Source organism: Adiantum capillus-veneris, chromosome 5, assembly GCF_014529385.1.
Source record: "Adiantum capillus-veneris isolate H3 chromosome 5, ASM1452938v2, whole genome shotgun sequence".
Taxonomy (NCBI): Eukaryota; Viridiplantae; Streptophyta; class Polypodiopsida; order Polypodiales; family Pteridaceae; genus Adiantum; species Adiantum capillus-veneris.
In genome coordinates this window covers 162,877,330-162,894,190 of record NC_140935.1, presented here as the reverse complement: position 1 = coordinate 162,894,190, position 16,861 = coordinate 162,877,330, and the positions used below count along the sequence as shown (strand labels likewise).

Genomic DNA, 16,861 nt, shown 5'->3' with positions numbered 1-16,861 from the left:
TATTCAGAGTTTACTGTCTGTGGTTGTATTATGAGTTGTACAGGACAAAGTCTTCAAATCTCATGTTGAAAAGTGTCTTGACTCTCTGATCATACGGTTTGCATACTCTTGTTCCATAAATCTGAATATAACTCCTTATTCCATACAAGAGCTGTATATCAATAATAACTAAGAGTAGAGCTTGTCAAATTCTGTATGCATTTGGAATTTGCTTTGACTATAATGAAAATTTTGAAAAAGTAAAAAAAATTTACCGAAGAAGGTTACCATGGTGCTTGTTCGAGGGCACGGGTAATTTTGGCTTGGAGGTCCTTAATGTCTATATTTTGGGAATTCCATTATGGTCTTCATGCCCTTAAAAAATATGCTAAAAAGATTGCCTAGAATTTTCCCTATGGCAAGCACTAATGTGGCTTGGAGATCCCTAGTGTATATCTTCTAGGGATTTGAAAACCCTTCATTTTCTTTGGTGTAGTTTTCCTGGTATAGGAAAGCCATGAATATGAGGGAAGGAAAGGAAAACAAAGAAAATTCTTGTCATGAGTGACTAATGTTCAGTGTTCAATTTGGATGCTTGAAGCAATACAAACTGTTAGCATTTGCTTAGCCTAAATTTGTGGATGGAGGATCATTCTAAAACAAGGAAGTCTATTGAGAATTTACAATAAGGTAGGAAAAGACAATAAAAGGAGGTTGACGAGCCTTACGAATATTGCTTGCCCAAATTCTTGTTGTATAGCTTGTGATTTCTGTTGCTAAGCATGGTGCAATTTTTGGTAGTATACTGATAGAGACATAGACGGCATATTTGCGTTGGAGAAGTTTTTTGGCATTAGTTATTGAGAGACATTGATTTTTGGTGCTTTTTGGCACCAAGTTAAAGATATTTTATGAATTTTTAGCTTTTGTGTAAGTGTAGAAGTAACACTTGATTTTGCACTTTACAATCGAGAAAAAGGCCTAGTGTTATGCAACAACTTGTGTGCAATAAGAGAGAGTTATATTCTCGTCAGTTATTAAAATTCTAATCTCGAGCAAATGGGACCATTGTTTGATGGGGCGTAAAGTAAAGTAGTCACACATACACACACTCAAGACCCATTGTAGAAGATGTTGATGTGGCAGGTTGTATGGATGGTTGTAAATTGCGTTGACATGTTGATGATGTAGCAGCTAAACGGATGCTTGTGTTGTGTGCATGTTGAAGTGGAAGTGGTAATTTGCGTTGGTTGCTTTTAGCGCTAGCTATCGAGGATCAGATGTTTTTGAACTTCAAGCTTTTCGTGTAAATTGCTTTTGGATTGCCTGGGGCCTTTAAATAGATTTGTAGGCTTCTTCTTTAGCATATCAACGAGAGCGGAAGCAAAGCAAAAGCCACAAACCTTGTATTGTGTTGAAATGATATTGAAAGGCACGCCATTGTTTGCTACCACACTCCGTGTCTCGTGTGTCCTGCATCTCTTTCAGTTTAGTTGTTTTGAATCTTCTATAGTCTATTGTGTCTGCTCTTTTTCATTGGCATGTGGTAGCCTTCCGATACTGTGGTGTCAGAGCAGAGCTTCGATCGTGTGCTTTTTTGAAAGCATACGGGTCCTTCCAAGAGTAGACAACTTTTTTTCCCCTTGTCAAAAGGGTGTGATGGTTTATTTTGCTACGTCGGAATATCAAGTACTTCGATTGGGAAAACCGAATGACCCTCTGAAATTATTGAGCCAACTTGAGTTGTTTTCCAGATGTAATCACGGACAATTACTCTTCTTTCATGAAGGAGTGATGTCACAAAGTGCTTATGTATTAAGCCATTGAAGATTGCAAGGTTAGACATCCTAGCCCTAACCCTAGCCAACCTGCAGATCTTGGCCGAGGGGCCTAAACTCTAGCAAAAGTAGAAGAAGACGGAGTTCTCACCAACTTACAGATCCTCGTCGAAGTATTAGGGTTAGGATTAAAATCCTAACCAGCACCTTATTGGACCTTTGTCCAATGGGGCCTAAAGTAGCCTAGAGTAAAGTTGTTCAATCCATTTTATGTCCGAAGTAGACTTATGCTCACACACTTACATCTTGTTATCTGAGGCCTTGTAGTTGCTCAATCCATTTGATATTCGTAGCACATCGATGCTCACGCACTTACATCTTGTTGAGAAGATTGAACTTTGCTTATGTGAATAACGAGCTTCTTCTGGTAATGTGTGTGTCTAGAGGGGATTGGACTTCAAGTTCAGTCACACTCACACTTATCCAAGACCCATTGTAGAAGATGTTGACGTGGTAGGTTGTTTGGACAGTCGTAAATTGAGCTGATATGTTGATGTCGTGGTAGTTACACGAACTTTCGTATTTTGCGCATGTTGACGTGGTAGTGTACGGATTTTCATAATTTGCAATGGTTGCTTTTAGCATCAGCTTTTGGGAACTAGATGCTTCAAAACTTAAAGCTTTTCATGTAAACTGCTTTTGGATGGTTTGGGGTCTTTCAATAGATTGGTGGGCTTCTTCATTGGCATTCTAGCAATAGTGGAGGCAAAGCAAGAGCCACAAACCTTGTACTGTGTTGAAGCAGTATAAAGAAGTATCGAAAGAGGTGCCATTGTTTGGGACCAATGCTCTCTTGGGGTGAACTATGCCACTTCATGTCTCGTGTATTGTGTATCTCTTTCAGTGCAATTGTTTTGAAAAGTTTAAAGTTTGTTTAGTTTGTTCTTTTCCGTTGGTGGTGGTGCCCTCCAGTTACAGCTGCTATTGCTTAGCAACAAAGTTGAAACACTTCTTGTTGCTAGAAATTTTGGTTGCTTTTAATATCTTTTTTGCTTTCAATTGAGGGTTGTCTATCCCTTTCCAATGTTGATGATTGTATTCATAGGCTTGACCTTCGTGTACATTGCATAGAGTGGATTTTTAGAACAAGCAAGAAGATGATCCATGACAATGTTGGCTTCAATTTCTTAAGCATAGTCCACATCGTGTGGACTATGCTCCTCACAGTCATCGTCATCACAAGCTTCTTCTTGCTCCTTTGTTGTCACCTTCCTTATCTTCAACATCCTTTATTTGAACTATCACTCTTGTGTATTCTTGCTCTTTCCTTGTGTTAGAGTTAAGGCCAATAAGAGCTGTTGTCTCCATGGTCAATTATTGTGGTTTGGATCACTCTTTGCAAGAGAAAAGTCGGCTTGTGCTATGAAAGCATTGGAACTCGCTAGTCAAGATACACATTGGGGTGGAGATCCCCAATGGAAGAAATATCGACTTCTCAATAGGTACCCCTTTGTTATCTTTTTGTATCGATAAAGTTTACATTTATAAGTGTTGTGTGAGGCTTAAGCCCTCTCACCCTTCTCATTTGTAGGCATCGGGCTTGCTAAAACTACAGAAAACATATGCTAAATACTATAGTGCTTAAAAGCATTTAAATCTTTTGTTTCTACGAAAGGGCCAAAAAGCAACTTAACCAATATCCCTTGTTTGAATGTTGCCATTTCAAGAACTGCAATGGTAGCCTAATTTCCATGTAGGCTGCCATGTCGTGTTTCATGCTACATTTTGTTGGTTGTATGAATGTTAGTTCGGTCTCTCTTTTATTGCTCCACTCGATCCTTATGGTATATCGGACCTTGGTGCCACTTCATCATTTTGTGACAATTGTGAATTGTGAGGACATTATTCCACTTGTGGTTGAAGTAGACGTGCTTCAAAGATGTCCATTAACACCAACACAAGAGTGAGATCTTCGGCCTTGCCTCAATGTTGACCATTGCATGTTAGTTGAAGAAGGTTGGGTTGTAAAGGAATGGGGTTGAGGGATCTTATTGATGATTTCAATATTTTGGCTTGAACAAATGTCTAGTGGAATAGGCTCCTCTCTAAACAAGAGCTAGAGGGCCATAAAGATGATTAAGCACTAAAACACTTTGGATGTACTGTTGTTAAAAAATTGGATCCTTTTAAAACTTAGGAGTTGTGCTTTTTAATAAAGGGGTCTTTAATAAAAGTCTTTGTAAGCCATGCAGTGAGTTTTAAGTCTTGAGCATTGAGTTTGAAGTGTATTTTAATCTTTACAAGTTTGAATTTCAATCAAATTATGTGTAAAACTAGACCTTCAAGTCTCTCCTAAGATGAGACGATCCTTGACAAAAAGAAAAAAGAAACTTGTCATGGCAGGAGAAGCAGAAGAGCTTGAGCAGCTTAGGAAGTAGATCGTAGAACTATAGGCCGCTCTCTCTTAGCCAAAAGTGCAATAAGTGCTTTAGACCCTTGAAAAAGGGAAAGCAAAGATAGTGGAGGAGCCACCTCAAAATTCCTCTACTCAAGAAATTCCTTAGATTGGGACTTCAACACAACTGCATAGGGATCTTGCAATGGAAATCTCTCAACAATACGAATTCCCTTCATCGAGTTTCTTGCTAAATTACTCTTTTATGAAGAACTTGGATAATATCATTCTTGATAAGGGTCTCCAATTGCATCCAAACACGGTTGTAGATCTTCCATTGGAAGCAAGAAAGCAAGACGAGGATCAAAGGAAGAGTCAACACAAATTCCCTAAGCACAAATATTCCTAAACTATCTCCAAGAAGCGGTCCCGACACCACAAGAAGAAGAAGAAGACATTCAAAGCTTGAGATAAGGACCTCAAATTCGAATGCTACAAAAGGAGAAGGGTGATCAACAATGCTCTAGCTTTCATTTGTCAGTTCGGAGTGGCCTTTGCAAAAGACATCCTAGAATGCTCAAAACCTTGAACGATACAGCTAGCAATTGGTGGCTTATTACAATTCTGGAAGGGTGCAAATCCAAAGATTGCTAAGTTCCTTTCTCTAGACTCTCAAGACAAATGTAAAGAAAGAATGGGATTGGCTCTCCCAAAAGAAATTGAAGCTATTTTTGACTATGTTGATAAGTTTTGGGAGATTCTCCTCAAAGTCACTCCCGTAATGAAGGTTTCTGATGAAGAGAAGATGCACAAGTTTGAATTTTGACTTCAACCGATACATCAGAAAAGCTTGAAGTTGTATCCTCGAAACAACTTTTATTTTATGATTCAATCCGCCTTGGTAGCCAGTAATTTGCATTTGAAAGGAACTCCTCGTAAACATGAGTTTAGTATCTTTCATTCAAAGTAGAAGATCCTCTTTATTGAGACAAGTACCAAAGGCTTAGAGAAGAGGCTAAGAAGAGTAAATTTTTGACTCCCTCTCAGTTGAAGGTCTACATGAAAAAGGAAAAAATATTTTTATTGTGTCGAGAAAGGCCACAGGAAATTAGATTGCCCACATCTAAAAAAAGGCTCTCCTCTTGCATCAAATTCAGTCCCTGATGACAAAAGCTAACACTAGGAAGGAGAAAGGAATAAGGTAGTTACTCAAGAGGTGGGGCAACTTGAATGGTCAGAGAGTCCTGATCCAATTTGATCCAGGCTCAACAGATAACTTCATTTGGTTGGACACCTTAGAATCTTTGGGTCTCTTAGAGGAGGTTGGGAACCAATTAGTTATGGTGTAGCCTTCGAGGGGGTGACCACAAACTTTACTTCAATGCAAGGGCATTTGAATTTGAAGATCGGGAAGTACTTTGATTAAGAGTCTTTCCTAGTCGCTTGAATACAAGGATACGATGTTATTTTGGGAATGCCTTGGCATTTTAAAATTCACTCTATCCCAGATTTGTGTAAATAATAAATTGCTCAAAGGGTTGCAATATGATGTAGATGCAAGTGCTAGTGATTGACCTATGCTCATGGTTGTTAAAATTCGATAAAGATCGCCTAACTTTTCTTAATTAGTATCAAAATTGCTTTACTAACACTCTCCTAGTTGAATTATCTCTTGAGCGATCGGAAGATTATTGAATTGATCTAATTTCTGGCAATTCACCCCCAAATCAACCACCTTACAGAGTTAGTTTCTTACAACAAGAAATTCTTAAACATTCAAATGAACTTTTGGAGAAGACCTTAGTACTTCTCCTTATTGTTCACCAGTATTGCTTGTTCAGAAGAAAGGCTGCACTTTTCAAATATGCATCGATGATCGTTCTCTAAGCAAGAATGTAGTCGTTGATGCTCTCTCTCGATGATCCCAAGTAAATGCTTTAATGAGCATACCTCATCAAGAGTTGGAATCTCTACTTTAGATGTATCGTGTCACAAATTGGTGATGTGGCATGGCTTGGACAAGGGGCAGTAGAGCACCCACACACCCCCGGTTGATAGGCCCCGTGAAAGGTTGCAATGATACGTGGCAAAAAACCCGAAATTCACGTAGGTAACTGACATGGCAGGATTGTACGGTAGTCTTCGCTTTTTGCGGCGCAAAAAGTGTAGGCAGGTTGTACGAAAAACCTACGCTGAATTTTGGCAGCTTTTTACTCTACGTAAGTTTTAGTAAAAGCTTTGCGGAAAAGAATTGCTTTATTTTAAAAAGGCTTGAGAGCTTTTGGATTTCCAACTTTTGGGGCTCTGCTTTTGACATTCCTTGTAAATCTTTATAAGTGTGGCTTGGGCTTCCACTTCTCAGAGCATTTGGACGCAGAGTCTGAGAGTGTACTGTGCAACAGATTTAATATAAAAAGAAATACCGAAAGCGGCGTCAATTTTTGGGGCCAATACCTCATGGCACGAAACTCCATCGGGTCGGTGTCGAATCAAATTGTGAATTGTTTTGAAGTGAATCCTTGTAGTGTTGTGGTAGATTGTTGACTTGGAGTGTCCCATTAGAGCGCGTCGATTTCTCTTCTATCGGGAAATCCGATCCTTTCTACGCGGCACTTATGGATTCAAGTAAAGGTCAATCGACTTTCTCTACATCTGGAGATGCGAAAAGAGATCACGAAGAAGATTCATGTGAGGAGTACGGCTCGTCTCGGCCTACTCAGGTGGAGCTTGAAGAGACGGAACATCAAAGATTGGTCGATGATGCGACAAAGTTGATGAATTTTGCGAAGGACCCTAAACTTGCAAAAATTTTCACCCTAATCTCCTTCGACGAGGTGCACTCATAGTGGTTGCAAACCACGGAGCAACCCCTCAAACCGGCGCTCACTCACTCAAGGATGTTTACACAGAGAGAATTAGAAGAGGCGGTTGATGGACGGATTAGCTAGCTTTTTGATGCGCAGAACAAAGCTAAAAAGCACGACAAAAAGCAAAAGAAAGGCATTGACTTCCCAAGTTATTTGGGTCGTCAATCTACATTTGCCTCGGCAAGAAAGCAAAATGTGCGATTTGAAGGAGTACCCAGTTCTTCTTCTTCTTCTGACAATTCTTCTAGCTCCTCTGATTTGAGCGAAGAAGACAGAAAAGGGAAAGAGCGAAGCAAAAAGCAATGCTTCGGAAAAGGCAAGAAAAAGGCAAAGAAGTCTAAATCTCGCCCGGTTGTTGACAGTTCTACAAAGGACTCATCTTCGGATAGTTCGGACTCTGACGACAACAGATTTTATGAAGAAGTTTTATAAAGCCAACCAGTACGACTTCTTCGAAGATAAAAGCAAGAAAGCCCGAGAGTTTAAAGGTGGACAATCAATTAAATTTGACACGTTTTTTGGATTTCGAGATGCTTCGAAGGCTTTGGTTTTCATACAGCAGTTTGACATAGCTTTCTCTGGAGGACATTACTCAGAGCACTTCAAGATTCGAAGGGCTACCTCATACTTCAAGGAAAATGCTCGAACTTGAACAAGAAAGTGCCACAAAGTGATGACGTGGCGGACAGTAGAAACCTTAATTTCTACCAGAAACCCTAAAATTCTTGCAAACCCTAATTTTTGCCAAAAACCCTAATTTCTAGAAATCGCGGAGGTTGATTTTTTTTTTTTTTTTGGGGAAAATGATGAGCGACGCAAATTTCGCTTTTTCTCTACTTAAATGAGAAAGAGAGAGAGAATGCTTTTGCTTTCATGTTTTGACTCTCTGTGAGAGCTAGAGAGCAATTGCTTTTGATTTGAAGCTTTTGGGGCTCTGATTTTGGGCATCCCTTGTAACCTTTAAATTAGTGGTGAGCAAGGTTGTAAGGTACGTAGTATTCGGTACGTGTTTGGTACGTACTGTACGTTGTATCGTATGGATTGAGCCATAAGGTACGTAAAATTCGTAGTATATTAAATACAAAGAATTTCAAATTTATATACAACCTATCTAGTTTAAAAACACTGCACAATACTTAAACATAGCCACAACTTTCAAAAAACACTTAAAATCACCCCAAGTTAAGTAACCGCTAGATAACTCTGCAACACAATTAACGCACACTTCCAAGTTGAACACAAAACTTACAATCTTTCGCGAGGTCAGGACTCTAGAGTGCCTCCTTGCAGACTCTAAACACAAAGAGAGGGAGGGAGGGAGGGAGAAAGAACCTTATCGGTGGCGGCAAATCCTTCCTTGGTCTCTGTGCAGACACTGTGCAGAGACTTTGTTCTACTCTCTGATTCTCTGTTGTGATAATAACCAGTATACGATAGGTGGACTTATTAAAGGTCTCGCCCACCTAATCCGATCACGGGGAATAGGCACCGTTGGCGATTTTTTTTCTTTTTCATTTTTTTTGGGTACGTACGGATACCGTACGGATGCACCGTACGGTACGGAACCATACCGTACGTACGTACGTACGGAAACAACCTTGGTGATGAGGGTCTCACTTCTCAAAGCATCTGGACGCAGAGTCTGAGAGTGAAACCCTAACCGCTCTCTTGTACTTTGATGATTGATTAATATAAAAAGAAATACCGAAAGGGACGCCAGTCTTTGGGGCCAATATCTCTAGGCACGGAACTTCGTCGGGCTAGAGCAAATCTATTGTGATCTGTGAATTGTTTTGAAGTGGTTATTTGGTGCTGTCGCGGTTGATTCTTGACTTGGAGTGTCCAAGTTTATTACAGTGGTATCAGAGCACGGCCGATTTCTCTTCTACGGGAAATCCGATCCCCGAATTTTTTTTTCCGCGGCACCTATGGCTTCAGGCAATGATTAGTCGACTCCCTCTGCATCTGGAGATGCGGGCTGGGATCACAACGAAGATTCAGGCAGAGAGTATGGCCTGCCTTGGCCTACTTAGGCGGAGCGGCGAGAGATAGAGCGTCGCCAGTTGATCGGCGATGCAACAAAGATGATGCTCAATTTTGCCGAGGACCCGAAGATGGCAAAATATATGAACCAGACCTCTTTCGAAGAGGTACAGACGGAGTGGCAGAGAACCACAACACCACTCCCGAAACCCGCTCTCAAGAAACCTTCTGCCTCCAAGAAATATACGGAGAAGGAACTGGAGAACGTGGTTGATGCACGGATTGCTCAGCTTTTTGACACGCAAAAGAAAGCCAAAAAGCACAGCAAAAAGCATAAGAAAGGCACTGACTTCTCGGGATATTTGGGTCGTCGGTCGACATTTGACAAGGCAAAGAAATTGAAGAAGCGCATCAAGTTTGAAGACCTATCCAGTTCTTCTTCTTCTTCTTCTGACAGTTCTTCTAGCTCCTCGGATTCGAGTGAAGAAGACAGAAAAGGTAAAAAGCGAAGCAAGAAGCAACGCTTGGGAAAGGGCAAAGTGAAGGATTAGAAAGCTCTTTTGAAGGAGCCAAGGCCAACTTCTTTTCACTTGGAATTGGCGGTTCGATTTGGAACTACGTCCGACAGACTGACGCCACAGGCGGAGGTAGTTCGATTGGCACTCGGATGGGATGTTGCCATTACACCGAGCATTGGCAAACTTCGCTTGCAATGACAGGGGTGTTCAGGGCACGCGAGTGACGTTCTACTCGGGATCCCTTGGTACCACAAGAACTACGTCGTGGTTGACTACCGAGCCGAGAAAGCGACTTTGATAAATGAAGGGCTTAGAGATTGTACTTGATGAACTTCAGTTTGCTTACTCATTCTTTTGGGAGAACTGAACGATGGATAAAAGTTGAATATGTTTTGATCTGAAGAAAGGAACGCCAAGATTTTTTTCTCCACGCTCATGTCGATTGCTTTTGAGAGGGCTTGAAGATCATACCATTGATCTGATATCTGGAAGCACGCCACCGAATCGGCCACCTTATCGTGTGAGCCGAGTATAGAATGAAAAGATTATGAACTCAGTGAAAGACCTCTTGGAAAAGGGTCTTGTCTAGCCTAGTACTTCACCGTATTGCTCTCCAGTGTTGTTGGTTTTGAAGAAAGACGGATCTTGGAGAATGTGCATCGATTATAGGTTACAGGGATCCTCGTGCTTTAGCAGGATTGACTTGAAGAGTGGATATCATCAAATCAGGATAGCGTTAGGAGATGTCTACAAGACAGCTTTTCGGACGACTTTTGGGTTATTTGAGTTTTTGGTGATGCCTTTTGGCTTAACCAATGCTCCTGCGACATTTACCCGGATGATGGATAGAATTTTTCGAGAGTACATGCTATTTGTTGGCACTTTCTTTGACGACATCATTGTTTTCTCCAAGAATGAGGCAGAACACAGAGATCATCTGCTTCAAGTCTTTCAGGCATTACGAGATCACACATTAGTGATTAATGTTAAGAAAAGTGAATTTTTCCTACCAGAGATACACTTTTTGGGACACATTGTGTCAGCAGCACAGCAGGAGTGCAAATGGACCCGGCCAAGATAGAGACTATCTGTGATTGGCCCGATTTGAGGAATGTGCATGAAGTTAGAAGCTTCTTGGGACTGTGTTCGTACTATAGGCGATTCATACGAAAGTTTGCAGAGGTTGCTTTCCCTTTGTACAGAAAGGAGTATCTTTTTCGTGGGGACCCACAGAGGTGACTGCCTTTCGGACATTGAAAGAGAAATTCACTACAGGACCAGACTTGACTTTGCCGGACTTGCAGAAGTCATTTGAAGTATATTGGATGCTTGTGGTCCTAGATTGGGTGCGGTCCTGATACAAGAAGGCCATGTCATAGCTTACGAGAGCCGTTTGTTCTCTAGGCCGGAGACGACAGCACAAATCTATGGGAAAGAGCTTTTGGCGGTTATCCACGCTCTTACTCAGTGGCGGCATTACCTACTCGAAGCGGATTTTACTGTCTTTACAGACCATCAGCGTTTGCGTTACTTCATGTCACAGAAGCAGCTTTCGGAAAAGCAAATGCGGTGGGTGAACATCTTGTCACAGTTCCACTTCCAGATTGTCCATGTGCAGGGACAAAAGAATGTGGTGGCAAATGCTTTGTCTCGAAAACCGTTGGTTTTGGCTATTTCCGCGATACATCATAGGAGCTTCGAGGATATTGTCGATTAGTATGCCACAGATACAGATTTTGCAGATATTTTCATACGGATACGAGATGGGAAGACAATAGCGGGAGACTCCCTTCGGAAAGGCCACTTGATGAAAAAGACTATGTTGTGCGTTACACAGCCGTTGAGGGAAAAGGTTATGACTGATTGCCACTGTCCACCTTTTACGGGTCACCGCGGCATTGCTACCACCATGAAAGGGGTAGAGAGATTTCTTTTGGCGGAGACTGAAGAAGGATGTGGAAGAGTTTGTGTGCAGTTGCTTGGTATGCCAGAAGGTCAAGTTTGACAGGCATAAGGCACAGGGATTGTTACAGCCTTTATCCATACCCACCCGCCCCTGGGAAAATGTTGAAATGGATTTCATTTTTTTTGATCTCCCGAGAATACAGAATGATCACGATGATTTTCTGATTACATGGTACGCCTGAGACGATTGTCTCCGACAGAGACCCCTGATTTATGAGTTTGTTTTGGAAGGCAATTTGGGAGAACATTGGCACGCGGTTGCAATTCTCGGCATCGTTCCACTTGTAGATTGACGGGCAATCTGAGATTGCCAATTCAGTGATTTTAGATTTATTTAAGTCTTCTATCTCGCATCAGAAGACTCAATGAGAAAAGAACTTACCTTTGGTGGAATTTGCCTATAGTAACACGATACACTCTTCGACGGGGAAGACGCCATGTGAGATTGTTGAAAGTGCTACGAAGGTTCCATCCTTCCTGAGCACGAAAGATTAGAAATTTGAAGCGGATGAATATTCGCGAGATTTGGATACGGCTTTTGCCAAGGTTCGCGAGACTTTGCAGGAGTCTCAAGAACGACAAAAAAAGGCAACGGATCGCCATCGTCGCGACTTGAAATTGAAGGAGGATGATTGGGTGCTCTTACTTTTGAGAAGGCACGCCTGCGAAAGAAAAAGAGAAAGGAGAGGCTTTTTCCAAAGCTTAGTATGTGATACTAAGGACCTTTCCAGATTACTGACAAGATAAATGATGTCTCCTTCCGATTGAAACTGCTAGATACTTGGAGGATTCACAATGCATTGCATGTGAGTCTCTTGAAACCTGTTAAGGGTGATGTGTCTGATGATGGGGAGCCTGATGAGCAACCCAAAGTGGAAGAAAACGAGGAGATCCTTGTTCCTGAACAGATTTTGGCACATAACGATACGAAGAAAGGTAAAGTCCGAAGGTGGTTCTTGGTTTAGTTCAAGAACTTTCTTGCATTTGATGCGAAGTGGATGGAGGAGGAGGACCTAGCAGATACTCCTCGGATTGTGAAACTTTACCTCGATGTTTTGGTTTAGCATAGTCTACTCCAAACGGAACGCAGAATTCAGCTTGGCCGGAGATCTGGTGCAGTGGGATGCACAAGAGGAGAGTCACTCCACTCCTTTGTCAACAGATGCCTCGATTTTGATACTAAAGTCATTGATGTCTCTTTGAGCTTCAAGGATACAGAGAGCTGACAGTATTTTGCTGGATGACTTTATGAAATGGAATTCTTGATTATGATATTGATTTGTTCTTGACTTCTTGTGAGTGCAGGAACTGATAGCCGAAATGATTGCAACATTTTGGTCTGATTGATCTCGAATAGACATGGTTGCAATAGGGGTTAGTCAATCGGACATCGTTGAGGTCTCGATTGGACCTAGATGTGATTGTTAGCTACATTGCCGATAAATCATGGTCTAAGATCCGAATGAATGTTAATTGTCATGTGATGTCTTGTGATGTCTGGTGATGTCCTGTGATGTGACTGTCGATTTTGTACATGTGCTAGATGTGTGTTCCTAGTACGTAGGTATTAACAGTCAGTGTCTGCTAAGACGGTTTATGGCTTTTGTCGGTTTTGCAGGCGTAATCGCGGTCGATTACAATGCTTTCAAGAGGGGGGTATGTCACAAAGTGATGACGTGGCGGACAGCAGAAACCCTAATTTCTGTCAAAAACCCTAATTTCCGAAAATCGCGGAGGTTGAAATTTATTTATTTATTAATTTATTTTTTTTGGAAAATGATGAGCGACGCAAATTTCGCTTTTTCTCTACTTAAATGAGAAAGAGAGAGAGAATGCTTTTGCTTTCATGTTTTGACTCTCTGTGAGAGAGAGAGAGCAATTGCTTTTGATTTGAAGCTTTTGGTGCTTTGCTTTTGGGCATCCCTTGTAACCTTTAAATTAGTGGTGAGGGCCTCACTTCTCAGAGCATCTGGACGCAGAGTCTGAGAGTGAAACCCTAACCGCTCTCTTGTACTTTGATGATTGATTAATATAAAAAGAAATACCGAAAGGGGCGTCAATCTCTGGGGCCAATATCTCTAGGCACGGAACTTCGTCGGGCCAGTGCAAATCTATTGTGATCTGTGAATTGTTTTGAAGTGGTTATTTGGTGCTGTCGCGGTTGATTCTTGACTTGGAGTGTCCAAGTCTGTTACAGAAAGCACTAGTTAAATGGTTGAAGTATAAAGGCTTTTTATTTCTTCTTGGTTGAATCGAGAGTACGAACTCGATATATAAACTGCTTGGAACCATCTTCGGATGACCAAGAAGGATACATTGGACACATACTACGAGAGGTTTTGGAGCTCTTTTCTACGAGCTTCTTAATTTTAGAAGATCTCGTTTAAATAGCAAATTAAGCGATTTACCTTGGGGCTTCCTACAGAGATCCGAGATCACTGCCTAGAGCAAAAGTTAGATTCCATTCAAGAATTGATAAGTCATGCGAAACAGGGTTTTGCCATTCATTCAAGCAATTTGACCTACTCCATCGATGAAATCATGACGCAAAGGACGGAACAGAATTCGAACAATGAAAGTAGAAAGAAGAAGAGAAACCCAGAAAAGAAAGAAAAGGATGCACGACCCAAGCTTACTCTTCGAGAGAGAGCTAACTACATCAAAGAAGGGAAGTGCTTTGGATGCGGGGAAACTGGGCACATCTGCGTGAAGTGCCCTAAAAAGGCACCGAAAGAACAAAACGACAAAGATGAAGAAAAGCTTAAGGATTCGAAAGCGGATGAGAAATTTGGACGAAAATGCAAGATGAAAGCAGGACTGGTTCCAGATTGCATGGGCATTGACCCAAGCACGATGGACGAGAGTACAAACCTTTGTCGAGGGCAGAGTGAAAGACCAAGAAGCCTTGATTTTCTTTGATGGAGGAGCCAAGGCCAACTTCATTTCACCTGAATTGGCGGCGTGGTTCAAGATCACACTTGATCGGATGGGACCACTTTCTTTGACGACATCATTGTTTTCTCCAAGAATGAGATAGAACATAGAGAACATTTGCTACAGGTTTTTCAGGCATTAAGAGATCACAAGTTGGTGATTAATGTGAAGAAAAGTGAATTTTTCCTACTTTTTGGGACGCATTGTTTCAGCAACAGGAGTGCAGATGGACTCGGCTAAGATAGAGACTATCCGTGATTGGCCCGATTTGAAGAATGTCCATGAAGTTAGAAGCTTCTTGGGTTGGTGTTTGTACTACATGCGGTTCATTAGAAAGTTTGTAGAGGTTGCTTCCCCTATGCATATGTTGACGCAGAAAGGAGTCCCTTTCTCGTGGGGACCTACCCCACAGAGGTGAGAGTCTTTCAGACTTTGAAAGAGAAATTGACTACATGACCAATTTTGACTTTGCCGGATTTGCAGAAGTCCTTCGAAGTATATTGCGATGCTTGTGGTCGTAGTTTGGGTGCGGTCTTAATGCAAGAAGGCTATGTCATTGCCTACGAAAGCCGATAGTTTTCAATGTCGGAATTGATAGCACAAATTTATGAGAAAGAGCTTCTGGCGGTTATCCATGCTCTTACTCAGTGGCGACATTACCTACTCAGAGCGGATTTTACTGTCTTCAAAGACCATCAGAGTTTACGCCACTTGTCACAGAAGCAGCTATCGAAAAAGCAGATGAGGTGGGCGAACATCTTGTCACAGTTTCACTTCCAAATTGTCCATGTGCAAGGACAAAAGAACTTGGTAGCAAATGCTTTGTCTCGGAAGCCGTTGATTCTGGCTATTTCCGTGATGTATACCATAGGAGCTTCGATGATATGGTCGATCAATATGTCACGGATACAGATTTTGCAGGTATTTTCACTTGGATACGGATATTCCATTCGGAATGGCTATTTGATGAGGAAAACAATGTTGTGCGTTACACAGCCGTTGAGGGAAAATGTTTTAATCGAATGCAACTGTCCACCTTTTACAGGTCGCTGTGGCAAGCTACCACCTTGAAAGGTGTAGAGAGATACTTCTATTGGTCGAGACTCAAGAAGGACGTGGACGATTTTGTACGTAGTTGCTTGGTATGCCAGAAGGTCAAGTTTGACAAGCATAAAGCATAGGGATTGTTACAACTTTATCCATACCCACCTGTCCTTAGGAAAGTATTGTAATGGATTTCATTTTTGATTTCTCGAGAACATTGAGTGGTCATGATGGTATTCGGATTGTTATTGACAGATTTAGCAAGCAAGCTCATTTTATTCTAGTGAAGAAAACAATCAAGCCGGATCACTTAGCGAGATTGTTTGTGGCCCAGATCTTCAGATTACATGGTATGCCTGAGACGATTGTCTTTGACAGGGACCCCAGATTCACGAGTTTGTTTTGGAAGACTATTTGGGAGAACAATGGCACGCGGTTGTAGTTCTCGTCATCATTCCACTCACAGACTGATGGGCAATCAGAGATTGCTAATTCAGTGTTACTAGATTTATTGAAGTCTTACATCTCGGACCAGAAGACTCAATGGGAAAAGTTTTTACCTTTGGTGGAATTTGCTTATAATAACATGATAGACTCTTCGATGGGGAAGGCCATTTGAGATTATTGAAGGTGCTACGAAGGTTCCATCTTTCCTAAGTAAGAAAGATAGGATTTTTGAATCTGATGAGTACACGCAGGACTTGGACACGGGTTTTGCCAAGGTCTGGGAGGCTTTGCAAAAATCTTAAGAAAGACACAAAAAGGCAGCGGATCGACATCGTCACGATTTGAAATTAGAGGAGAATAATTGGGTGCTCTTACGTTTTGAGAAGGCACGCCTGAGCAAGAAAAAAAGAAAGGAGTGGCTTTTTCCAAAGCTTAGCATGCAATACTATGGACCTTTTCAGATTTCCGAAAAGATTAATGATGTCTTCTTTCGATTGAAGCTGCTCGATACTTGGAGAATTTACATTGCTTTTCATGTGAGTCTCTTGATGCCTTTTAAAGGCGATGTGCTCCGAAGATTGAGAGCTTGATGAGCAACCCGAAGTGGAAGAAAACGAGGAGATCCTTGTTTCGGAACAAATATTGGCACATAAAGATAGAAAGATTAAGCGTAAGGCGATAAGAAGGTTCTTGGTTAAATTCAAGAACTATCCCGCATTGGATGTGAAGTGGATGGAGGAGGAGGACCTAGCAGATAATCCTCATATTGTGAATCTTTACCTTGAAGCATTTGGATTAGCATAGTTTATTCTAAATGGAACTCGGAACTTAGCTTGGGCGGAATGTGGCGCAGCGGGTATGCACAAGAGGAGAGTCGCTCCGCTCTTTTGTCAACAGATTGTCTTGATTTTTGATACTAAAGTCATTGATATCTCTTTTGAGTTTCAGGGA

At 41.5% G+C, this 16,861-nt stretch overlaps 1 protein-coding gene across 1 annotated transcript in view; it reads left to right on the top strand.

Annotated features, from left to right (window-relative positions):
* LOC147458466 (histone chaperone ASF1B-like) overlaps positions 1-16,861 on the top strand; it is a 28,297-nt gene that overhangs the window by 930 nt on the left and 10,506 nt on the right. The window lies entirely within an intron of this gene.